Raw genomic sequence first — 26,536 nt, forward strand, 5'->3', positions numbered from 1 at the left:
GAATCCTTGTTGACAACCTCTTGGTTGCCATGGTTTCTGTTTCTCCCACGACCTTGGATGTTCTCTGGGTGTGTCGCATAACATGTGCACAGACTGGTGTGTGTGTGCACTGAAGCTCAGCGCATGCTTGCTCTTGGTGTGAGTCAAAACAAGCTGGAGGAGTGACAAGTGCAGACCTCATGATGAAAGTGATACCATCCTCCTTCTTAGCCTAGGGGTTGGGGGGATATGAAGCAGGGAGCCTGAGGTTGCTCACAGGATCAGCTGAGAAATTCCTTCAGATTGACTGAAGGGAAGGATGGTGTGAGTTTCCCCCAGAGAAGGGTACATCTGCAGGCACTAAAACTCCTCTTACATTTTGGACTCAACAGAGGAATAGCTCACAGTGGAAGGATCTAATGTGCTCCATTCCCAAAGGCAGTCAGTCACCCCTGAACTGGAAACTGCAGTGCGCATCCGTGGCCCTTGTTCTCGGTAACTAAAGTTTGCAGGCTCGCCTGTAGCCCTTTCATTCCGGAATAGCAGAAGTGTGAACAAGACAGTCAACATGAGAATCTTTCCTAAATGCTACGGCTGTAATTTCTTGCCTAATGCTGATGAATCTGCACCCTTACGATGTGGGATCCCCTCAGCGTTCCTCACACTGCATCATGACTGAGAACTGCCCTGCAGCTCTTGGATAAGTGCCGATCCTGAGTCAGTGGGCGGGTGAGGCTGGAGAGCCTCCCCGTATAACAGGCCCTCAGGTGATGCTGAGGAAGCAGGTCCAGGGGCCAACTAGCTACAGATCATGTGAGGATGATAGCAAGGATTCTAGGTAAGGGCACGGTGTGTGTACTTGGTGAATACCATCATCGCCTCTGCAGAACATTTGCATTCTCATGAGATCGTTGGACTGTCACATTCTATTGAGAGAACTAGGACAGAGAGTAAGTAGAGATCCCATTTTGAAAGTAAGGGAGTAGAATCTTGAGAAGGTGAAATATCATGATCAAATTTCTAAAGTGGATGGGGTAGGGGCAGGAACTTGACCTTGGTCTTCTAACTCCCAGCTCTTTGTCCTTTCTGACACACCATGCTGTGAACTCTCATGTCCACACTTGGAATGTCACTTAATTGATTCAAGATGAAAACCATCTCATTTTATTTTTGAAAGCCAAAAAAACTCTGAAATCAAAACCTGGCACAGATACTATAAAAAGAAAAAAAATAATAACTCTATAGGACAATCTCAAAACATTGAAGGAAAAAAATTCTAAATAAAATATTATCAAATCAAATCCAGCCGTACATTTGAAGAATAATACAGAATGACGAAGTGGAGTGTATCTCAGGAATGTAGAATAGTTTAATATAAGGAAATCTATTAACATAATTCATCACATCAACAGGTCAAAGGAGAAAAACCATATGTACATCTCAAAAGATGCCAAAAGATATTTGATAAAATTCAACAGTCATTCAAGATTAAAAGAAAAAAACTCTCTGGAAACTGAAAACCACAACCTACTTCAACAAAGGAGAGGATAACTTCCTGAAAACAGCTGTCAGTCATCCGATTAATTGGGAAACACTAGAAATACAAAGTTGGCCTGCCAATCCTCATTCCTATTTTTAACCTTGTTTAAGAAGTCTTAATCAATGCAATAGAATAGGAAAAATAAATAAGAAGTAGAAATAGTTTATAGGAGGAAATAAGATTATAATCATCTGCAGATGCTGGTTTTTCTCCAGAAAAAAAATATATATAGATATATATATTAGATCTACTAAAAAGAGTTGACCAGTTAAGGGGCTAGAGATATGGCTCTGAGTCCAGCCCTTGACACAAAAGCCTGAGGCTCTGAGTTCAGTTCCCCAAAGCCCAGACAAAGACAAACACATTAGCCTGTGTCTCTAATCCCAACGTTCCTACAGTGAGGTGAGGGATGAGGCACAAGAGAATTCTCAGTCCTCAGGCCAGCTAGCTGGACATACATTCCCCTGAACAGCAAACAAACAAAGTGGAAGGCAAAGAGCTGTATCTGAGATTGTCCTCTAACCTTCATGTGTGCATCATAGCAGACTCACACCACGCTTCAATACAGAGATGCGTGCACATCAAACACACAGAGACAGAGGGAGACATACACACACACGCACACACAACACACATCCACACCACACACACAACACACACACAACACACATACACACCACACACACAACACACACGCACACAACACACATACACACAACACACACGCACACACATATGCACAAACACACACAACACACATACCACACACATACACACAACACATATACATACCACACACACACACAACACACATACACACACACACATACCACACACACATACACACACCACACATCCACACCACACACACAACACACACATACACACACAGAACACACATACACACAACACACAACACACATACACACACCACACACACACACACACACACACGCATGCACACACACATATACAGACTCAAAAACACATACACAAACATACACAGGAGAGGGGAATTGACAAGTTAAAAAGTAAAATTTACAAAAGATCCAGTGCAAAGTGAAAAACCAAAAAATTAAGATTCAAAAACTTAATGTAACAAATAGTGTTCATGAAAACTTTACAATTTTGTAGTGGGGAATAAGGGAAGAGCAGAGTAAATGGAAAGAAACCCCTACTCTTAAACAGGAAGTCCACATATTAATTTACAGGCCTCTTATTTTTTCAGCCACAATTACAGTGGCATTTTTAACACTTCAGCAAACAATCGTAAAGTTCATCTAGGAGAGTAAGTGTGAGAGAATTATGAAGAAACTATCAGAAGAGAAGAATAATGTAGACGCACTCGCTCTACTAGATTTTTTAAGTGCTATAAACCCGCAATAAATAAAATATTGTAATAAAAGTGCCAAAAGAGAAGGCAAGATCAAAGACACAGAATAAGAGCCTCAGAAAGCTTCCCAAACACAACCAGCTAAAAATGTATTAAATGGCAAGGGTAGCAGTTAGGGTTCATGGGAAATTCTGAACTAGTTTATTACCTACGTGAAAGCGAAGGAAGTCACAGTCCTGCCTTACATAGTCAACCAAAACAAGCTAAAGTCATACTGAAGAGTCAACATTTTAAACAATGAAAAAAATGTGTGTGTGTCTGTGTGTGTGTCTGTGTGTGTGTATGTCTCTGTGTGTGTGCATAAATATATACACATACACACGCAAACACATATATCCATGTTTTCACTCACATAAAACAAAATCTGAAGACTAGAGAGAAAAGCTGGTATTTGAAACTACCTGGATATAAATATAATCTTTTATACCGAGAAGGGGAAAAAGGGGAATGACATGCTAAATAAAACATGTGAGATAAGGAAAGAATATCACTAATGTGTTGGAAAGATTTATAAGGCAGTGAGAACATGAATAGTCTTATATTAGAAAACGGAGAGTCTATAAATAGAGCTCGTTTCCAAGCCAAGAAATACAGTTAGCAAACACAGGAAGAGATGGCCAACTTGGTTATTAATCAAAGGGGAAGCTCTGCACTTTGACACTAAGACTTTCACATACTGCTTGGAGCATAAATCGGTGCGTACTTTTGGAAAGGCAGCTAACAATTCATCTAAGAGGTGTTAAAACTCCAGGACCAATTTCAGCTAAGAAATTCCATCTCTACAGGTTTACTACCTCCACAAATACCATAAAATACATATATGTACTAGGAATATACCTAGCATGAAAGAGTATACAGTGTTTGGTAACATTCTGATAAAAATATAACATGCAGAAAAACTAGATATTCTATAGATTGGGGTCTGGTAGGGGCTTTCTTCCATTTTTTTTGTCTATCCTATGCTATTTTGCCACATCAAGTGTGATTTGCATTTGTAGCAAGAACAAATATGTGTTGCTTTAACCTGGGAGCCTGTGTTGAACTCTGAGGAGTGGAGGAGCTGTGCCAGCTAAACAAGGCTTAGGGCAAGCCAATTTCTAAAGAGTGAAAACCTGAGAGGGAGGAGACTGGAGACGGGCTCTCCTAGAGCGTGAGATCTTCGGGATGCTTTAGTGGTCAGGGTGAGGCAGGTGAGATGAAGGGAACCCACTGAAGGTGAGTCACCAGGAAGAGGGGACAAAGACATAAAGATGTGGCCAGTGTGGAGTGTAAGGGTGGGACAAGCCTTGGGGAGAGAGGGCTAGCAATACAATGGCTACCACATCAAAGCAAAAGAGCCGGGATTTCGAGACCGATTGGCCCCAAGAGGAAGCAGCCACATAAGGTGGAGCCCAAGACAAGAACATTCTTGAAGCAGAAGCTTCATCAGGATAGAAGTTTCTTTAACATGCATTGCTCCCTCAATAAAGGCGACACTCTGCATTTGACAAAGGCTACTGTCTTGGTTGATTTCACCTGACACTCACAGATAATCCGATGAGACAGTTGTGCCAGCCCTCATCCAGCCGGTGTGATACCTGAGGTGACTTTAATCCTCTGCCCAGGTCTCTAAAAACTGACTAACTCAGAACAGAAGTCCCAGGGTGGTCTATTTTCAAAGCCAAATTACTATCGCTGATATTGCTGTTTCTCTCTAAGAATAGGTGATAGGTGACCTCACACACACACAGGTAGCTTTGCTTTTGGGAGGCAGTGGGGAGAGGCTGGGCATGTGCATAGCCTCATGGTAGAGCACTTCCTTATGTGCCCTAGGATTGAGCCCCAGCACCACAATATAAAATTAAGTGAATTTTTAAGGAAATTAGGAAGTGTGGAACAGAGCTGTTATAGTTAGCAGTGCAAGTACACTGGGGCCACACAAAGGACAGAACAGTAGGAAGACCTCATGATCTCTATAATAAAGAACAGGGGAAGCAGAGACTGGAAGTGTAAGAACCTATCTATCAGTAGCCAGCCACTGTCGCTGCCAGGTCTAGATTGAATCACGGTGACAAGAGCAGACCAACATCCAGGTGTCTTAAAACAATTAATGTTTCTTTTTTTTTCTGGATCATACTACACGGTCGTCACAGGGTTCCAGGAAATCTCTCTACTCATTAAAGCCATTCCAATGAGCAAAAGGCCAGGATCTTACATGATTTTGACAGTCATCGACTACATCTGTATCCTACCACAGAGATATCTGTGCACCATGTTTAGTGCTGCTTTATTCACAATAGCAAGGAAACAGAGCAGCCCAGCTGTCCATCAACAGATGACTGGATTCTGTGCACAATGGACTTTCACTCAGATGCTAAATAAATAAAGTTTGCAGGAAAATGGGTGAATCTAAAAAACAAACTACAAAACAAGGAGACCCAAACTCAGTAAGACAAAAAACATATGTTCTTTCTCATATACAGATCCTGGTTTACAATGCATATGTGCACATGAGCACAAGTGCACAAACACGCACGTATGCGCACATGCGCACACACACACACACACACACTCGTGGTTATATATGTGGGCAAATTCTAACAAACTAGAGGAGAGAGCTAGAAGGTAAAACTGGGTACTGAGAAAGGGACGGGGAGGACAAAAGGACACGTGGAACAGGAAAGAAGAAAAGAGATGGGAAGGTTGTAAGGAGATAGCAAAGGGTGCCAGAGACTGGGAGGAGACGCTGCTCAAACACGCTTTGAGATGGAATAATATCGAATAACTTGTATGCTAATTTAATTTTCATTTTCTAAGAAAAATTGGAAAGAAAGATCAAGGAAAAGGGGGGGGCAAGAGGAGAGGAGAGGAGAGGAGGGGAGGGGAAGAAGAGGGGAGGGGAGGGGAGAGGAGAGAAGAGGGGAGGGGAGGGGAGGGGAGAGGAGAGGAGGGGGGAGGGGAGGGGAGGGGAGGGGAGAGGAGGAAAGAAGAGGGAAAATTGAGTAAACATGAAAAGCTTTGAAATGGAACTGATACATGTCACCTCTGTCCCAGTCATTGGCCAGAGCCAGTCCCATGTCCTATCCAGTCATGGGGAAACCTGAACGTTGAAAAATCACAAAGTTGTGGTGACACCCATCCAGTGCCAAACCTCTGCGGTTAGCAGTGGGGAAAGCCATGGCCCAGTGCAGGAAGAATGCCAGTTCTGTGAGGAAGCCTTTGGGAAAATCCACATAGACAGAGAAAAAGAGTCACTTTGGAAAAGAAGAGTTCAGACTCCTGATTTCTAACGGCAATATAACATATATTTCAAAGGAAGCTTGATTCTCTTAGCTGAATGGCAGAACGGTTTTTAAAAGAAATCCTGACTCCTATCCTCCTAATACAGAAGAAAAGAACTCTGAAGAGGATTAAGGTTGCAATGAAACCAGTAACTAAACTGTCAATAGCCAATCAGTCAAAATTGATTTTTAAGATGTCTACTCAAGTCAATACTAATTTACTAGTTTTAAAGATGTATTTTTGTGTGTATGTGTGTGTGTGTGTATGTGTGTGTGCACATAGGTGTGGGTACTCAGAGTCCAGAAGAAGGTGTCAGATCCTCTATAGCTGAGGTTATAGATGGTTTGAGCCACCCAGTGTAGATGTTAGGAACTGACCTCTACTCTTCTGGAAAAGCAGCGAGTACCCTTAGCCAGCGAGCGGCCTCAAACAGCTCCCAACATTACTTGTTAAAGCACCCTTGGGATGCTAGCTTCAGCTCTGTGCTAGAGCACTCTATCAGCCCACTCAGAACAAATGGCTTTTCTCGTGAATTTTGAGCCAACCAACTCTGTGCCCAGAGGGAAAGTGGTGTCTGGAGAGCTGGAGTTGGAAGTGACGCTTCCAACTCCACACAGTGGTGGAGAGGGTAACCTAACACAGGAGGCTGATGTAACAAGGCCAGGTGTGGAAAAGCCTGTGTCTTCGTGGGCTTTCAATAGCTGCTCTTTCCCTCATTTTCCCATTGCAGTTCAGCTTTCAGTGCATCCGCCACAGGCAAGACTGCAGTTGTGAGAGGCTTCCTGATGGCCCCGGTTTCATTTTACAAGACATAGATCTGGACCTCATCCCCCCCATGTCAGTAAAGGTGTTAAATATTTTTTCCTCACATGATTTCTTTTTGTATATTGTACCTCCTTCAAAAGCCAAATTGCTAGTCATAAAGCAACCCTTTCTAGAGTTCTGCCTCATATCCTGTGACAGTGAGACAGCCCGAGAATCAAGTTCAAAGGTGTGTTAGTGAGTGATGAGTCTGAGTGAGCTATTAGGGGAGCTGGACCAGGAGGAAGAGTAAAGGCCTGCTGGAGATGCATAGCCCATCCTTGGAGTCATGTTAGGAACAAAAGCATCTGCACTAAGGACCTAATTTATCATTGGAGAAGATAGCAAATATGTTATTAATGAAGGAATAAATCACTCTTGGGCAAGCAATGACTTCATTTTCTCTTGGGGGTGCTCAGTTTAATATTTTCCCTACAAACCATACCCTTGGGCAGTTCATGGGAGTCGAGGAGAGAGGCCAGATGCGTGTCTCTGCAAGCCTACAGCAGCACCGTTCTTAGGCAAAGTGATGCCTCTAGCCTCCCTGTCCACTGCCTTCTCCTGGACCTCTGGTATCTTCTAGTTGTAACAGAAGCAGTGTTGATAGAGATAGACTCACACACTCATCACACATGCTCTTCCTAAAGCAGAGCAATGTGTCCTAGAGGCAGGAAAGAGCTGAGTTTGAGAGGCAAGGGACTGTGGGAAGAGAAGGGAGGATGCTCGGAGTAATCGGGACCAGAGAGCGGGTGCCACAGGAAGCTCCTTCATGAAAAGGAGCGATATAAAGAACAAATGAGTCACTGTGAAACTGCTCCCAAGGACGTGACAGCAAGAACAAGAGAAGGAGACTGAGAGGCACAAAGGGAAGAACATGGTCACCCTCTCATCCCAAGTCAGCTGTGCTACTTTGTGAAGGTCACATAGCTTCTCTGGGCCTCTTACCCACTTGCATATAAGTCGGGGATACTGATCATCCACCAGAGAGCTGAAATGAAGATTAAATGAGATAGTATGAGTGAATCCCAAATCCATGTATAAATGTCAGCCATTATGACCATCATGGTTTTATTCATTTCCCCATCTATGTTTTGCGATTCTTCACAGTGACACAAAGGTGAATGAGGTAAAAATAGCAAGACTAAATCTAGCCACCTAAAAGCTCTAAATCTAGAGGAGCAGACCTGAGGAGATACAGTGGGAACAGTGTGAGGACTAGCTGGGAGAGCAGCTAGCTGGTCATATTACTTTGTGGGGAGGGCCAGCAGGCAGCATGGATGGCACGGACATGAGCGCTGAGGCTGTCTCCCAGCCAGAAAGGTGGGCAGGACTTGACCTGTGGGCTTTGGAAAGAACCATGGTAAGAACATGGCTTTCACCCTAAGAGGGAGGGACATGCCTACACAGCCTCCCTGTGCACAGGGTCACAGTCCAAAATCTATTCCTGCCTAGCTTGAAGATCAGCAAGTTCATCTAGAAGTTTCCATGTTCCATGCTCCCTGGGTCCTTGAGAAAAACCATCATGTCCTTAAGCTTTCTCAATTGACTGTTCTTCAAAGAAAGCCTAACCCAGTCCCTGGAGCCCAATCATCTGCAGGGGGAACAGTCACAGACACAGTAGCACATCAGTCACATGCAAACTCCTGAGGGTAATTTCTCAGCCATGACCTTGCCTCCCGATTCCTTGCCTGGCCTCATGTCACTTGTCCTCAAACACTCAGGGAGTCACAGTACCAAACCACCTGCGGCTCCCCGAACACACCACACTAGTCCATACCTCCTTGTGTTTACATTTCTCTGGTATGCCTGGCATGTGCTTCACTTTTTTCCCCCTCCCTGCTGAACTCTTTGATCTTAAAATCCAGCCCAAGAATGAATGACTTTCTTTGTGAAAGTCTAAACAGTAGTCCACTCTGTTTGTCACACACTCTTTCTCGTATACAGATCCTAGCTTGCAATGTACACATGCTAGCGTGCACACATTCCTATTATCTCCTCTATAGTACTACCTCTTTTGCATTATTCTGTCATTGTCTATGTCATATTGTGTAGGTCTTCTATTTTAACACCAATCCCTGTCTAGCCAGCACTAGGGCACTGCACACATGCTGCTCAAGTGGATAAACCCATTCATCCCTTTGTTACTTTCATCTGTGAGAGAAGCATGCGATATGCGCTACCTGTACGTAAGCCCAGGATAATCTCTCCCATTCACCTAGGGGAAGACAAAAGATGCTTAATTAGGGGAAAACCAAGGTAATGTAAGAAGGTATTCCCGGACTTTGACCCTATGGTGAAAGACACAGGTCCCAATGACTAATTTCAGGCACGGTGTATGCAGTTGCAACATTTCAAGGCACTGAGTTCCTGTGCTGTCAAGGTGATCCTTTAGCTGGGTGAAAGATCATCATAAAAGGGGTGTAGGGTGTGTCCCTGCCTTCCTGCCACGTGATGCCAAGGTCACAATGAATAAAGACTAGCAGGAAGTATTCTTCATGATGACCAGGGCCAGGAATTCTCAAATGTGAATATGCATTGGAGCTAACTGAGGGCTTGTTAAAACACAGGTGGCTGGGCCCCACCCTGGAGTGGCTGATTCAGAGGGTCTGAGGTGGGGCCTGAGAACCTACTCTCCTATAGGTTCCCAGGGGCTACTGATGCCAATGGCCCCCAGACCCTGAGAACCACTGATCTGTGGAGTCCTAACGTCTTTCCATACTTGGAAACTAAAAATATAGATGCCCTGGCTACCTGATCCTGCTGCCAGGCAAACGTGGTCAGATCTGTCTAACCCTGGAATCTGTACACCGGTCCTATTGTCCTGCCTTCCCATGGTGTGACAAGTCAAAGAACTTCAGAGCACCTAGGCTTCTTCTACAAAAGACAGCGCCCTTACTGACCTATCACTGTCTACCCTCAAAGGCTTGTTATGTCGGGATAGTGGGGACAGGATAAACAAATGTCCTGTAGCTTGAAGGCACTGAAAGAACAAGAAATCTGACCGTAAGAGGGACAGCAGGTGTGTGCAGAGGATGCAGAAGAATTTTAAGGTGTACAGGGCAATAGATGTAACTCCAAGAGTTCAGATTCCCGTTCCTCAACAAATCAGAAATTCTCACCATTAGCAAATAAGACAGGAGGGGGGGGGAGGGAGAGATGAAGGGAGGGAGGGAGGAAGGGAGGGAGAAAAGAAGAGGAGAAGAGAAAAAAGATTAAGACCAGAGCCCTTCTCCCTAGGCAGCTGTGCATGCTGAATGAGATGATACAGTTAAATCTTTAGTAAACTAACTGGTAATCACAAATCTTCATCGTCATGGAAATCACAGTGTCAAAGGACTCCTCTCCTCTTCCCAATAGTATTCTAATAACAATTTGTGGCCGTGTTTGTTCACTTTACACATCGTGAACATTGTTCTTTTTAACATTATTTTACTTATTCTTGAAGAATTTCATGTTTGTGTTCCATGGATTTTGATGACAACTCCCACCCACTGCCCCTCCCACTCCTTCTAGACCTTCCCACCAAGTGCCCCTCCCAAGGGCGTGGTCTCTTTTATTTTCTTTTTGTAATCTGTCAAGTGCTCCCTTAGATACATGAGGGAGGTACGTGCACAGGAGGAGGGCTTTTCCTGTTCTCACAGCCTCTGAAGACACAGAATGCAGCCTCCTAAGCTGTCATCCCAAGTTGTCCCTGCTTCAGTCTCTTCAGAGGAACATGGCTAAGATCCTAAGGTATTAGAAGTGAGAGGTTAACAAAGGTCTCGGGACAACATAAAGCATCGTCGACTTCTCAGTATGAAATGATTAGAACAGCCCAAGCCAGGAGAACACCTCTGCTAGTTAGTTATTCCCATGTGTTGGGAGCCACTGCTTGGAATGCTCCACTCCTGTTACAAGACTATGGAGCAGGAAGGATTGCAACCAAATTTGGTTTTCAAATAACAGCCGTATCAACAACGAAAAAAACTAGCAAGAGTAGCTCGGGTGAGGCAGTTCCTGGATTAGGTGATGTAATCACTGCACACAGATTGATATCTATTTGCAGTTCTGTGACTTGCTTGTTTATGCCCTGGGCCAGTTCAACTGTGATTTTTTTGCTTTTGATTTATGGAAATTCTTCACATATTAAGAATCTCAATTATTTTTGAGTCCTGTATATTGGGAATATTTTCCCAGTACAATAGCCTCCCCATCCCTCTTTTTAACTTGGGCATGTGGATAAATTTTTGAGACAAGGGCTCACGCATGTGGCCTAGGATGGCCTCAGGTTTGTGGGTTTCCTTGATGCTTAGATTACAGAGACAAGCTGCCATGCCTGCCTTTGATAACCACTTTTCAATGACATATGCGTGTGCGTGTGCGTGTGTGCGTGCATGTGCATGTGTGTGTATATGTGCATTTTGTGCATGTGCACATGTATGTGTGTGTTCATTTATGTGTATGTACACATCTAGGGTACATGTGAAGGCTAGAAGACAACCTTGAATGTCATTCCTTGGACACTGTCTACCTTTTATTTAAAGCAGTGTCTCACTGGCCTGGAGCTCACTAAGTAGACTAGGCTGACGAGTGGCCCTGGGACTCTGCATACAATTCACCAACAGTGATAGTACGTGCTTTTATCACACATGTTCTGGGTGTCGAATTCAGATCCCTATGTTTGCAGGCCAAACCCTTTACTGACTGAATCATCTTTATAGTTCCACTGATGTCTCCTTATGTATGTTGTGCCTTTGTTTATGAATTGTAACACATACCAATCTTTTTAAAGCCTGATAGTTTATTTGCATAGAAAAGTTTCATTCATCTATAATCAATCGACTATATTCTTTATTTTCTTCTAGAAAGAAAATTGCTTAATGATCAGTCATACTGCTTAATGGGTGATATAAAAATAAACCAACTTATCTGAAATGTACTTGGATGGAAGTTGGAGTAGTTTTTTTCACCCTACATGATAACTAACTATGCCAAAATTGTTTCTAACACATCCTCTCCTCTGGATTCGCATGCTCCCCGACGTATAAAGCAGGTTATTGCGGCAGTCATTGGCCTCTAGAGCTCCCCTTGGGCCTCGTTCACTGCACAGTTACTCAGACACAGCCAGTTACTGCCACATACTTTCAGGTATTGCTGTATGGCACTTTCTTTTCCTTCCAGTCACGGAAATTTCCTAGGAGTCCTAGGGAACTAGGACTGTCCCTAGTTCCCTACGCAGTCCTCCTTGTCCTGTGCTGTTAGCTGATCTGATGTTTTGCCTGTTAGGCCATCTGACTCTGCCCTGTTAAGCTGCCCACAAAATTCCATTCACACTTAAATTGGGAAGAAAATATTGGCATGGGTCATATAAAGAAATGATATTTCTGTAATAAAATATCTCTGTCATTCCAATTATCTTACTGTTGACTCCAAGCACTCTCCAATAAACTTTATGGTTTTCTTCCTATTCAGCGATTACACACAATCTTTAATGCCAGAATTTGGGTCTTACATATTAAATTAGTATGAGTGACATGTTTTCTGTGAGCCTCTAGGTGACCATATCTTGTATAGACATCCTAACCAACTTACTTGTTAGGTTCTTGAGTTTCACTAACTTTTAATGGAAAGTGAAAGGATTCCATTGGTTCTGCAAGTAGGGGATTTTGTCTTCCCACAGTCAATATTTGCAATTTTCCATCAATTGTCTCACCTTGTTCACCAACCAGAACTACATTTCTAGACTCATATAACAGTGAGAGAAGCTACCTCGGCCCTCATACTTGGAGGGAAGCTTGAAACATGAGTTTCAATAATAGGAAACTACCACTTGGCCAGACCAGAGCAAGTCAAGTACAGAACCCACAGGCTCCAAGTGATTGTTTGGCTATTGAATAAATATTATAACTTAATTTCATTAAGAATTAACCACCAATTAAACCAATATTTCTGAGTACCTAAAGTTTCCCGAGGACAGATTTACACCATGAACAGTAAACTTTTTAAAAATAAAATGGCCAGCTGTGGTGGCACAGGCCAGTAGGATTTGCTGAAGGAGGCAAAGGCAGGAGGATCACGAGTTCGAGGCCAGCCTGGGCTACACATTTTTATCCACCCAGTGGTGGCACATGCCTTTAATCTCAGCACTTAGGAGGCAGAGGGAAGGATCTCTGAGTCTGAGGCCAACCTGGTCTACAGAGCAAGTTCTAGGACAGTCAGTACTATACAGGGAAACTCCATCTCAAAACAACAAAAAAAGAAGATTATAGACAAATGACAATGCTTGTTTGTAATCTCAGCCCTTGGGAATTGAGACAGTGAATTATGAGTATCCTAAACTACATAGCAAAATACTATGAAAAAAAAACCACTGAATATTTCAAAGGAGAAGGCAAAATCATTGCTAACAATGGAAATAATCATAATAACGATGACAGATCAGGTAGCCTCTTAGGGGCTACCCAGAATCAGGTTTCTTCCCAGAAGAAACTGATTCTCCCTCCATAGCGGCCATAAGTGTCCAACAGCTCCTTAGCAAGGTGAGACTCTCCAAGTCCGTCCCCATCCGTGCTGGGATTTGGTCTAGCTTGATCTTGGGCAGATACTGTTCCTGCAGTCCCAGCTGCTGGGAATCCATCATGTTCCAGTAAGTCGCCCTAGACCTGTGCACACACCAGTAGCACCAAGCAGGCCAAGTGGGGCTTTTTTTTAAAGGGCACAGGAAGTTGAGGTGCAAATGGGCAGGTGGAAGAGATGGGGAAGTTGGAGGGGAATGACTGGAAACTGATTTGATCAAAACATATATAGGTATGTATGAAATTCTCAAACAATAAACATTAAAATAACTTCAAGAGATTCCGAGTGCTAGAAACTGGGTCAAACAAAAACATCCTTCAAATAGGGTGGCCAGGCTCACTCCTCCTGAGGAGAGAGACATCAAGGATAAGACTGGAGGCAGTGTGGAAACCGGCCATGTGATGATCTAGATGCAGGTACAGTGGGAAACTCAGCTGCTGAGTTCCTGGGCCTTCTTGGGAAGGGACGGAGTCACACTACCATGAACAGAATCCCAAAGGCACAGGCTGGGTCTGAGCTGAAGCCAGGCAAGCAAGAGCCTGGTTTTGAACTGGACATGGACAAAGATTTTGGAGTGGCCTGGGCTTTGAACACTTTAGAATAGGACAGGTTTCATGATCAAAGGTGACTAGAAAGTAATAGGGGGAGGGAGTGGTTACCTGGAGGAAGTTCTCCCTTCTCAAAGGAGAAGGGAAGGGAGGAACAGGGTGGGAAAGGTTCTAAGGGAGGAGGGGGGAGGTGACACTGGGATATAAAATGAAAAAATAAAAAAGAGGAAAATTGAGACCACCCCATTATTTCTGGGACTGAGGGACGTGGTGGTAATGAGCATCTGTGGAGGTCTTGATGGAAGAAGAAAATTCCCCTAAGGGTACCAGCTGCTCAGCCATTCTGTCATACAGTGCAGAGACTGGAAAGACAACTTAAGGTCAGATCTGAGAAGGCACCAAACTTCCCTTGGAAACACAGGAGTCTTAGATAATGCTTCTGAGCACATAATAAAGGCCCTTAATTCTCCAAAATCGGAGACCAGCTCCTGGGAGCCTGACACAGAGGACGGGATTCCTGCCTTGAGGGTCCTCACCCGTGGAGGGCCTATATTGTCATTCATCTTTCTTTAAACAGCACCAGAAATGCCCATGAGGCACAAGTTTACACAGCTGTGCCCAGGTCATTTTCTCTCAAAAAGTGACCTGACATCTGTCTCCTTCAGTGTGGGACCAAAAAAAAATTTTTTTTAAAAGATGAGTAAGTTATATCTTTGTATCTCACACTGTTAGAAGACCCAGAGAAATACAGAACTGCTTCCTGACCAGACCTGTGGGAAGCAGGGAAGGGAATATTCTGGGCTTGGAAAAGAGGAATTGTGGATCATACAGATGCTTAGAGGGTTAAGCTAAAAATAAGCAAAGCATCGCTACTGAAGACACACACTCAGCTCAAGGCAAGACCTCAAGGGGAACAAACATTTGCTGTGTCATAAAGGGCATAGAAATGGCAGAAGAGACATTGGAAGACAGGCCAGAGCATACAACACCATGTGGCACATGTAGGAATCAGAGATATCCCCAGGAGGCTACCAGATCCTCGATGGGACTAAGGCTTGAATTTTGGAAAAGGTCTAGGGGACCAAACATTTAGTTGGAGCATGAGTGTAGTACCAAACGAAGACCTCCAAGAGTCTATGGCTGCATTTTAGTTAAGAGAGATTAGACCCTGTGCAGAAGACAGAGGAGAAAAGGTCTATGAGTTCGGCCCAGGAGAAGCTGTAAGGGCAGGGACGGGGTTTGTTTGGCTTCACAGGATATCCTAGCCAAGCAACAGTAACATCCAACTTCTGGGGATGACGTCTGCTCGCTCCTGCCGTTCCCTGAGTGTGTCCGGGCATGTTGAAACCATGACGTGAGCTACTGCCAGAGTAACCTGCCACACGCAAGAAGTGAGGTAACGGGAAAGAAGAAACAGTACCCCTCAGACAGGAGTCTTCAGCACAGTTTCTAAAGGCATTGCTGGTCATCAAACCAACAGGCCACTGGTCACCATGGTAACAACAATCAAAACACGGATTCCTGCTTTCCTGAGCTGGTATTGAATGACGATTGTGCTGCACAGAGGAGCAACTTAATCCCTCAGCGCACAATAAACAGAGTTGCCAGCTCCAACCTTGGAGATGATGGAGAAAAATAACTTGTGAACGGACAAAGTACATTTCTCAGGGTGGATGCACTGTTCAAGCCAAGAATCAAGGAGGGAATCTTTTTTCTCTCAGTTTGAAGTCATTGCTGTCTCCAAGCCTCTTCCCCCACCAACCACAGTTTTTAGGGAAGGAGACTGTTACAAATGCTTAAGAAACATGATGAATTTGCTTTAAACCCCAGATATGCACGTCTCTAGCCTTTCTGGGAAAATCAAACAAAAATTTAATGATAACTGTGAAATATTCACATTTAAAGTAGATCTGATAGTTTTCTTTTATGTCACCAAGGCAACACAGAATCTATCTTCCTCTCTTTGGAGGATAGTGTTCCTCTCCAAATGCCTGATGCAAGCATGAAACACAAGCTTCCCTCTCCTTTCATTCCATCCCTATGGCCGAGTGAGGTCAAAATCCCTGGATGTAGGCCCATGACTGCCAAGTCACAGCTGCTCTGGCCTGGGGTTTCCTCACTCCAAGGTCACTGGGCAAAATCATAGAGACCCTGGGATGCAGCGTAAATCCAGTTCCTCATTTCGAAGCCTATTGCCTCCTCTTCTCCTACAAGAATCTCAGAGAGATAAGTCCTAATATAATGAAGCACACAGGGAAGCCTGCTTTAATTCCCTCCTTCACTCTATTCCATCAACAGATCAAGGGCCCAAGACTGACGGATGCCAGCTGCTACCTCTCACTCTGAATTTGCATGGAGAATGTCGCTGGGTAGACACCACCCTGATTGCCCTGTAGTCAGCTGTGTACCTTTGGACCAGCCAGTTCTAGTCAAGGGCAGAAGCCATTTGGAACCCACGCAACTATCCAATCCCAAGTCCAAGTTCACTGGGGCTTTCCAGAAACCACACTCTGCCTTGGACTCTGACATGGCTTAACCTTTGGTTGTCAGTCTCTTTCCAGAGTTTGTTTACCCAATGTTAACACCGAGATAGTATTGTGTGCTGAGGTGTAATCACTGTGTGCCTATTCCTCAGCGCCCATTCCATTTCTCTTGCTGTAAAAACCTAAGTCAAAACCTAGATTCTATGGAGTTCCAAGTTTTTCCTAAATATATAGGATCATTGAGTGAACTTAAAAGACAAGATGGAAACCAGACCTATCAAGCCTCATGACTTAAGTTGGAGTCCCAGGAGCCACATGGTGGAAGGACAACCAATTCCCACGAGTTGTCTTCTGACCTCACACACATATTGTGATATGATCGCACACAAAGTAATGTTAAACGGGCTGAGCAAGTTGTGTTGTGTGTGTGTGTGTGTGTGTGTGTGTGTGTGTGTATAACAATGATAATTAAGGGGGAAAGAGCCCATGAATTTGAAAGGGAGCCAGGGAAAAGCATGATAGGGTTTGGAGAGAGAGAAGGGAAGAGAAGAATGATATAATTCTATTTTAACTTAAAATAATAATAAACTGTGGGAGCAAGGTCAGTACCCCAGACCTTAAATACTAACTTTAAGTCCAGGCTTTGCAATGCACCAGCTCAGAGACTCCAAATGTGTAACTATCACATCTATTCAATAGGAGAAATTTTAATAAAAGTCAGAAATTTTTAAACCTTTCCACCAAGTCCTGTCATCCCTCAATGCTCAGAGACTGTTGCAACTTTAGGAGGAAAGATTTGAAGGAGTCACCACCATCACCACCACCACCACCATTACCATCACCATCACCACCATCACCACCATTATCATCACCATTGTCATCACCACCATCAGCAACTGTACCATCACCACCACTACCACCTTTTGTAATCCAGATAACATTTTCTTAAAAAAAAAAAAACTCTCTTTCAAAGCTGGGGATGTGGCTCAGATAGGATAGAGTACTTACCTAACATATATGGAACCCTGGATTCAATCTTCAGCACTGCATAAACCAGGCACAGAGGCACAAGCTTGTAATTACAGCATCCAAAGTTAAGAGGCAGGAAGGTGAGAAGTTCAAGATCACCCTTGGTCATATAACACACTAAGTTGAGACCAGCTTGTGTTATATGAGACATTAAGAATGAAAGTTGCGTCTTTTTTTTTTCTGGACAAGAGAAACAAGATCATGTCCAAATGAATTCCAGCCAAGGCAACCTGAGTCAAGCAAAGAGGGAAGAAAGAACTTCAGGGAGAGGCTGGGAAGAAGGTACCATTCTGCACCGATGCAAAGGACCTTGCCTGACTGACTCAAATACTGAGGAATTTGAACTTTGGCCACGCAGGAGCCCTGAAAGAGAAAGAACGTGAGGAGTCAGCGAGCCAGCAGTGTCTGAAGGATGAAGGAGGGAGAGGTGCATGAAAGAGGATAGGGAGGGACAGCAGCACTGCTGCTTCCTCAGTTACTGAACAGGAGGCAGAAAAATGGGTGGGAGCATGCGATGGGGTGTCCTTCACTACTCAGAACTCTGCTACGCTATCCCCTATTGCCAGCTACTGTCTTCTAAACTCATTGCTATCAAAAGGCTGAGACAAAATGATTCCTTTACTGGCAACTGATGTTAATGACTGGTCACTTTATACCAGAGAAGAACACTATGAGCAAGGGTGTATCGACTTCAACTGATTAAGAAAGGCCATGCTACAGTCCTCAGCCAGTCTATGTCACTAGCTGACTCTGTCCTAGACAAATTTACCCTTTCCCTATGACCCTATCCTATGTCCCAGCATCACGAACCCCTCCTCTGTAATCAGCCACCAGCAAGCCTTCAGCAGCCCACCAGCCCAGCCCCCTGTTATCAGCTCAGCCAAGTCGGGAAAGTCCCACAAGATTTCCCAGTAGACCTTTGAAGATAGAAATGCCACATGCAAGATTCTGATTTATGATGTGGCGTGCACTCCACTCTTGTCTCATGTTTCAACACAAATGAGCAAAAGCAGATGCAACTGGAACCAAGAGAAACACTTATCCAGGGCAGTCCTCAGCACTCCTGCAGCCCAGGTGGGGCCTGACAAGGAGCAGGACAGTGTTTCCTCCAGGTAACCCAGCTCTATGGTCGTGCTCATCTGACCATGATATAGCAGGAGCTGCAGTGTTCAGATATTTGGTTCGTTGGTCCATGTGTTAGTGCTGGAGTCATGGATGCAGAGTAATTGTGCATGTGCAGGAGTCTCACTTACTGTGACATCTCCATCTATTTATATCCCCATATATCATGTTTTGATCATATCTACCCTCTCCTGGTCACTCTCTTTCCTCTCTCCACTCATTCCTCTCTTCCTAATAGTCTCTCTCATCTTCTTTCAGGTTATCAGATCAAAGTCAAAGACAACTAACGAAAGGGCAATTGGGTCTTGAGGACTCTGTCACCAGTGAATTGATGTTGTCCACAGGGAGTGTGCATTTCTGAGGTTCTCTCCATAATATATACTGTGTGTGTGTGTGTGTGTGTGTGTGTGTGTGTGTGTGTGTGCATGTACATTCATGTGCATGCCAAAATATGACATGGGACATTTTCCTTCACTGTTCTCCATCCTAGTTTTTTGACTGGTGTGTGTGTGTGTGTGTGTGTGTGTGTGTGTGTGTGTGTGTGTGTGTGTGTGTGTGCATAATGTCTGTGTGTGGGCACATGAGCCACAGTGCACACATGTTGGTCAGAGGACTTCAGTAAGTCATCTCTTTTCCATATTAAGTGAATTCACCAAGTTTGCATAGCAAACACTCTTTCCAGTGAGGCATCTCATCAGCCCTGCACTTTATTTTTTTTTGGGGGGGGGTTCTTTTTTTCGGAGCTGGGGACCGAACCCTGGGCCTTGCGCTTCCTAGGTAAGCGCTCTACCACTGAGCTAAATCCCCAGCCCGCACTTTATTTTTTTAAATAGTCTCTCACTTAATCCACAGTCCTCTACTCAACTGGAGTGATGAGCCAGCAAGCCCACTGGAATAATCCTATCTCTACACCCCCAGGCATACACTGTGCTTCCACTGTCTACCTGAGGCTGGGATGGAACTCAGATTCTTCACGATTGCACAGCAAACACTAGTGACAAGGGCACCTCCATGGGCCCTACCATACCAGTTTTTGTTGGTTGTTAATTTGCAGAACAGGGAAATGAGTGAAGGACAACTATGTCTTGGAACCCAGTTTGTCAAAGTCAACTTGCTTCATGTACAACATAATTGAAGAGCTGGGTAATTAAAAAACGCAGACATTCCAATCAATGGTGAACGAATCCAACATTCACTTCTCCACTTGATAAGTAAACCCAGAGCAAGGAAGCACCTACTCCAAAGTTGGCCAAGAATAGCAGTCATCAGGAGAGGGGCTGTGCTCCTGCTTCATGTCCACATTTAGTCTAGCAAACATCCCACAGATAGATATTAACCCATTTTACAGATTGGTAAACTAAGAGAAGAATGGCTAGTGCAAGTCACAAGGACCTCACAGTGTCAGATAAAATTCTACACCAGTGAAATGTAGGATTGGGGAGAAAGAGAGAAGATTCAGTAAAACCCCTCATTTCACCTCTGCAATCCTCAGGCTGCTATATCTGTAAATTGAAGGTAATTGTATTATACTTTTAGGATCATAGAGATTTCAAAAGAAATGACGTGTAAAATTACTAGGGAAATACAAAGTAATATACAGCCAGAGAAGAAAATGGGCTTTCTTTCTTCCAAATAAAAAGTGAATTCATTGGAAATTACCTTTCCTTTGGAAAAAAATAAAGGAAGAAGGGAAGGAAAGAGGGAGGGAGAGAAGGAAGGAAGGAAGGAAGGAAGGAAGGAAGGGAGGGAGGGAGGGAGGGAGGGAGGAAGGAAGGAAGGAAGGAAGGAAGGAAGGAAGGAAGGAAGGAAACCTACACACTCTGTTAGGGTTGATGATACAGTTCAACCGGTAAAGTGACTTCCTACTAAGCCAGGCAACCTGAGTTCAATCCCTCAGACCTCTGTGATAAAAGAAAACCAATTCTGCAAGTTATCCTCTACCTCCATTCTCGAAAGCACACTGGTTGCACACACACACACACACACACACACACACACACACACACACACAAAGAGAGAGAGACAGAAACAGAGACAGACAGACAAACAGACATAGGAAAAAGAGGGAGAGAGATAAAGAGTAAATAAAGTGTAAAAGAAACAATAAAATTAAATATGTGCAAATGTAAAAAGAAGATGCGCATAATCCAAGGTTCTGCTGTGAAGACACAGTGCAGACATGTATGTCAGCAGGAGCCCCCCCACATATGTGCAGATGTGCATGTGATCATTAAATGATCATTAAACACCATATGCTGTCTGGGAATCTTGTTTTTCTCAAGTCATCCATGGGTTAAAAAAAAAATCAAAAGACTTATTTGGAGGATTCTATTTTGAGTTTAGTTCAGCCCACTGAAACAGCACAGTGGTGTATTTAATCGACTGCCCTTCTTTTCACTCTTGAAGCTAGTCCCAGGGCAAACTAGTTACCTACTTGGGAACAGCCTGTGCTACACAGAAACCAGGGAGCCCACATAGCAGGAAAGTCTAGCCTGCTCCAGTTGCCTGGCTCAGCTACAACACACTGTGTAGGTACATCCAGGCCTCTTCTTCTTTTTTTTTTTTCTTTTTTTTTTCTTTTTTTCCATCTTTATTAACTTGAGTATTTCTTACTTACATTTCGACTGTTATTCCCCTTCACAGTTTCCGGGCCAACATCCCCCTAACCCCTCCCTCTCCCCTTCTCTATGGGTGTTCCCCTCCCCATCCTCCCCCCATTACCACTCTCCCCCAACAATCTCCTTCACTGGGGCTTCAGTCTTGGCAGGACCAAGGGCTTCCCCTTCCACTGGTGCTCTTACTAGGATATGCATTGCTACCTATGAGGTCAGAGTCCACGGTCAGTCCATGTATAGTCTTTGGGTAGTGGCTTCGTCCCTGGAAGTTCTGGTTGCTTGGCATTGTTGTTCATATGGGGTCTCGAGCCCCTTCAAGTTCTTCCAGTCCTTTCTCTGATTCCTTCAACGGGGGTCCCATTCTCAGTTCCATGGTTTGCTGCTGGCATTCATCCAAGCCTCTTCTGAACCAGGCCTGTGACCTACACTGCAAGCCGGTCGGTCAGGTGCCACCGTGCGTACAAGAGCCATGGCTTGAACAGATTCATTCCCACTCTAAATGAATTGTAGGGCAAGAGTCAAGGGGAGGGAGTAAGGCAAGCTCCTGCCCTCAGGCCACCTGGGAAGAGAGTCCCTCAAGTCCAGGCTCAGGGAGGCTGTGACTGGTGCCCTTATTTACTCCGAATTTGCCAACAGTCTGTGTCCAGAACAGAGGATATGTTCCCACTGCAGTGGTGGCATGAGTTTCCACAAAACTGAGCTGGTAAAATAATAAGCAGTGCTTCTGTCAAAGGTTCCAAGGGGCAGAGGAATCAGGTGCAGCTTAGCTGGGTGCCTCTAGTTTTTGAAGAGAAGGGGAGGCAGAAAGAAAAGAAGGGGATCCCAGGGTGTCTCTGGTACAAAATTCTTAGGTTTTCCCTGGGTCTGGTTACCACCTTTCATTCTCCCCCTCCCCCTCTCCCCCTCCCTCTCCCTCCCACTCCTCCCTCTTCCTCTCCCTCTCCCTCTCCCTCTTCCTCTCCCTCTCCTTCTCTTTCTCTCCCTTCTCTCTGTGTGTTTCTCTTTATCTGTGTGTCTCCCTTGTCTCTGTCTCTTTCTCTCCCATCACCTATCTCTCCCTCTTTCTTTCCCTCCCTCCTTCCTCTCTCCCTGGACTTCCATGACTTTTTCTTACAAGTAGGTCTCTAACTTTAGTCTCCACTGACGAAGGAAGGAGTACCACTAACTTGCACTTTCCTACCTGGAACAGGGATTCAATGTCTAGTGTTCTATGGATGAAGGGGTGAAGGATCCGACGAGAGCAAAAGAAGACTGAGTCCATGGGGATTCTGTCACATCATGATTGCCTTTGACCCAAAAGGTTGAAGGCTTAGGTGCTAAATCTACTCTGGAGCTCTCGGACCCGCAGGCAGGCTTCATGTAGCTGTGGTAATGTGCTAACATTTGTGCTAAGTAAAAGTTCATATTCTGGTTCAGTCTTTCGCAGATGAGACCCCATCACTCAGAGAGGAAGCTGCTGACCACCCCACTCCCTCATTACCCTATTGTACACTGGACAGGACTAGACCCAAACCCTTTCTCCACATTTACCCAAGCTGGCTCTAAGTGGCCAAAGAGCTGCTTAAACACTCAAGACTCTGTTCGGGATATTCCTGGCAGCAGGAAAAGTTCTAACTCCCTCAGGCTATGTACCAGAACATTCCCTGCTCACGTCTGCTTACCAAGTAAACAGGCAAAGCAGAAGAGGGAAAAATCTTTTGGACAAAATGATGCTTTGCCATTCAAAACCATTTATCTTAAGCACCCCTGAGGCAGGAACCATGAAACTCCCTTTCATTTCTCTGTCTTTGCACACTGCTTTGCACTGGATCCAGGAGCCAGCCAGCTACCAACGCACTGAGGACTGGCCATAGAACACCAGGGTGATATACTCTCGGAGGACTTCAGCACAAGACTGTAAATGGTTTTCTCCTGTTAAGCTTTCTCAGGAAAAGCCTTCACCCCACTTACTACCTCATTGTGGGGGAAGGTCTCTCACTAACCTTGGATCTCCCTCAGTGGTTAGACTGGCGGGCCATTAAGTTCCTGGGTCCATCAGTCTCTTGCTTCCTGTTCCTGAACTTCCAGGCATATGCTACTGTTGTTGTTGCTGTTGTTGTTGTCGTCGTCGCTGTTGTTGTTGTCGTCGTCGTCGTCGTTGTCGTCGTTGTTGTTGTTTGGGGTTTTTTGTTTGGTTTTTACTTTTTGGTTTTTTTAACATGGGTGCTGGGGATACAATCTTGGATTCTCACGAATGAGTAGCAACAACTGTGCCAGCCTGGCCACCTCCCTAGCATGAACATTTTTAATCAAACCTATATCACCCAGCTCAAAGGGCCTGTAGCTCTCCAGCCTCGGCCACATGGCAACACTCTGAGTGAAGAACTTGAAAGTCAGCTGGCTCCTTTTGTGACAGTTCTGAGTACTGTCAAACAAGTGACAGTTTGAGTACTGGCTCAAACATCAGTCAGCCAAACACGCCGCGCCTGTTGACCACCTCATGTCACCAGCTTGCCACCTCCCTCTCAAACATGGAGGTCAGGTGTGTCTATCACTTGTCCGTACATCTCTCGTTCCAAGCACAGAGGAAGTGATCGGGTGATCTGAATTGGGTAAAAGTCATGTTCTCTCTCTATGCCAGTGACGCCACCTGAGAAAGCTCTCAGCACCTGTGGCTTCCACCTAAGATCCATTCTCATAATTTTCCCCCGTGAAAGACAGATCTTGGATTTTTAGCAAGATGTGTAGCTACCCAAGATACACAAACTACTCCTTACCTTCTCTTGCAGCCTGGTGTTGCCGTATAAGTAAGTCCTTGGCCAAGAGGATGAACATAGAAGTAACAACTTTTAAAAGAGAACTTCTAAAAGAGAGCTGTGCCATTTTGCTTCTTCTTTCCTTCTCTTTAGACTCCTAACCTGATGGTGGGAGCTGGAGCAGCCAGATTGGGTCATGTAGCATATTAGCCATGTGTTGAGGACCGCAGTACAAAGGGTAAAAAGACCGATCTCTGGTGACTTAGGAGCTGCTTAAACAGATGTCTTCTTACTGAGGAGAGAGACACACTTCTATTTTCTTCCATCTAGTCTGTTGGAGGCATTCTGAAAGAACTGTCTTCTCACACTTTATCATCTCAGCCTGGTTTATATTTATTTAACACGTAATATAATAATAGCATGTGCATGTTAGTCAGGCTCCCACCACAGTTACAAAACACTCAAGATGAATAACTCAAAAGAAGGAAGGGTTTACCCGGGCCTCAGATTCAGAGGCTGCAGGTCATGGTCTCCTGTTGCCTTTGGGCCTACATAGCATTGTGGTGGGTAATGCATGAAGGAAACCTCTCATACATGGGACTCAAGAAGTAAAGAGAGAAGGAGAGAGGGGGAGAGAAGGCAACAGGGCCCCAATATCTCTTCAGGGCACCCACTCTGTGGCCTAGCTTCCATGAACTGTAGTCTTAGCCTTCCACAACTAGCCATGGGAATAATAAGGATATGATGATTTGTTTTTCTTGTTGTTTGGGTCCCTGTTGGATTAGGAGCTTCATGAAGTGAAGACCTCTGCTTGGCTCACAGACATTTCTTTAGGATTTAGAAGACAACCTTGAACATGTATTGGGAAAGTATTTGTTGGGCTGGAGAGGTGGCTCAGTTGCAAAGAGGCCTTAGTGCTCTCCCAGAGGACCTGAATTTAGTCCTCAGCACCCACATCTAGCAACTTACAACTGTCCCTAACTTCTGTTCCAAGAGATCTGATACCCTCTCCTGGCTTACCTGGACTGACAGAGACATACAGATACACACACACACACACACACACACACACACACACACACAAATGAAAGTAACTTTTTAAATTACTTGTTGAATGTAGGCTTCTGGAGCCAGAGAAGCCCAGAAGAATTTGAAAGTTCAGATGAAAGTCTTCAAACAGAGCCCTAAAGCTCCAACACTTAGACACAAAGTGTGGACCAAGGCCTAGATCTTTTCTGAAAGATCATTCGGAACAGGGCAGGAGACTAGAGGAAAGAAAGGCTGAGTATGCTAAAATACTCCTATTATGCACTCAAAATAAACACCTGGCAGAATACCTCCACATCTGGAGCACGTCACAAAACTACAATTACTGTTGGCCAGGCTGTGCGTGCCACAGCTATTACAGGGTAAAGACGGGTGATTGAAAACAGCAGGTTGCCATGGTACAAAATTGGTCACTGCTGAATAATTTGTGTGTTTGTCTTCAGATCCAGAGTGCCAGAAAAGGGTTATATCTTTGGTGGGGACAGGAAGGTGACTTCTTAAGACACCTAAATGGAAAAGCAAAAGAACTAACTTGCTACATACCTCCCCCAGGCCAGGCGCCACACCTACATGTGTTCCTTTAAGTGGGAATTATTGTCCCCCTTCCCCAGACACACAGAGAAAAGACCTGTGTCTGTCAGTTTCCTGATGCTATCATAGGATACCTGGGATAATTAATACAATTTTTGTGGTTCCGGGCGCTGAGAAGTCTATGGCCCAGGAGTCTGCACGGAGCAAGAGTTTCCTTACTGTGGCATCTGTGGTAATCCGTGGCAATCGAGAGAGTGCCTGAGAGGACTAAAGAGATAAGCCAGCAGGTGAAGGCTCATCCTGTCAAGTCTGATGACTTGAGGTTAATTCCTGGGTCCACCTGGTAGGAAGTCAGACAACTTGTCCTCTAATGTCCACACACACACACACACACACACACACACACACACACACACACACACACACAGTAAATGGGAAAGAAGGGGAGAGAGCAGTGGAAGTCAGACTCAACCTTTTATCAAATACCCACATTAATAAACCGGTGACAGAGCCCTCAAGACCTAATTATCCTCTTGTTAGGCGTCTTTGACTTGCTTCTGAATATTACTTCCCCGGGGACAGTTTTCACATATACACATTTAAACCACAGCAACCTGGGTATGCCCAGGGTCCCAGAGCAAAGTAACCCAGTCAATGTAGAATGCAAATCTGATGCTACAGATTTTCTCTGTTCCTTCCACCCCGAGCACTCAAAGCAAAACAAACAAACAAAATAAAAAAAAAAAAAAAACAGCAAGCTTGTGGACATGGGGAAAACTGGCACAAGTCCTTTGCTGAAAGAAGACAGACACTGAATACATATATACATACAGGTATAAGTCAGACAATCATTAGCCGAGGAAAAAGAGCCTTGAGCTACACAAAAATCATCCAGCG

The 26,536-nt window shown here is 44.5% G+C and overlaps 1 long non-coding RNA gene across 1 annotated transcript in view; it reads right to left on the minus strand.

The window, feature by feature from the left end:
* LOC148005802 (uncharacterized) overlaps positions 1–17,996 on the minus strand; it is a 41,846-nt gene extending 23,850 nt beyond the window's left edge. The window contains exon 1 of the long non-coding RNA XR_015620239.1: positions 17,569–17,996. This is a non-coding gene — a long non-coding RNA (uncharacterized LOC148005802). The remainder of the gene's footprint in view (positions 1–17,568) is intronic.
* Between the last annotated feature and the right edge of the window lie 8,540 nt (positions 17,997–26,536).

The sequence above is a fragment of the Rattus norvegicus genome, chromosome 5, assembly GCF_021556685.1.
Source record: "Rattus norvegicus strain SHRSP/BbbUtx chromosome 5, alternate assembly SHRSP_T2T, whole genome shotgun sequence".
Taxonomy (NCBI): Eukaryota; Metazoa; Chordata; class Mammalia; order Rodentia; family Muridae; genus Rattus; species Rattus norvegicus.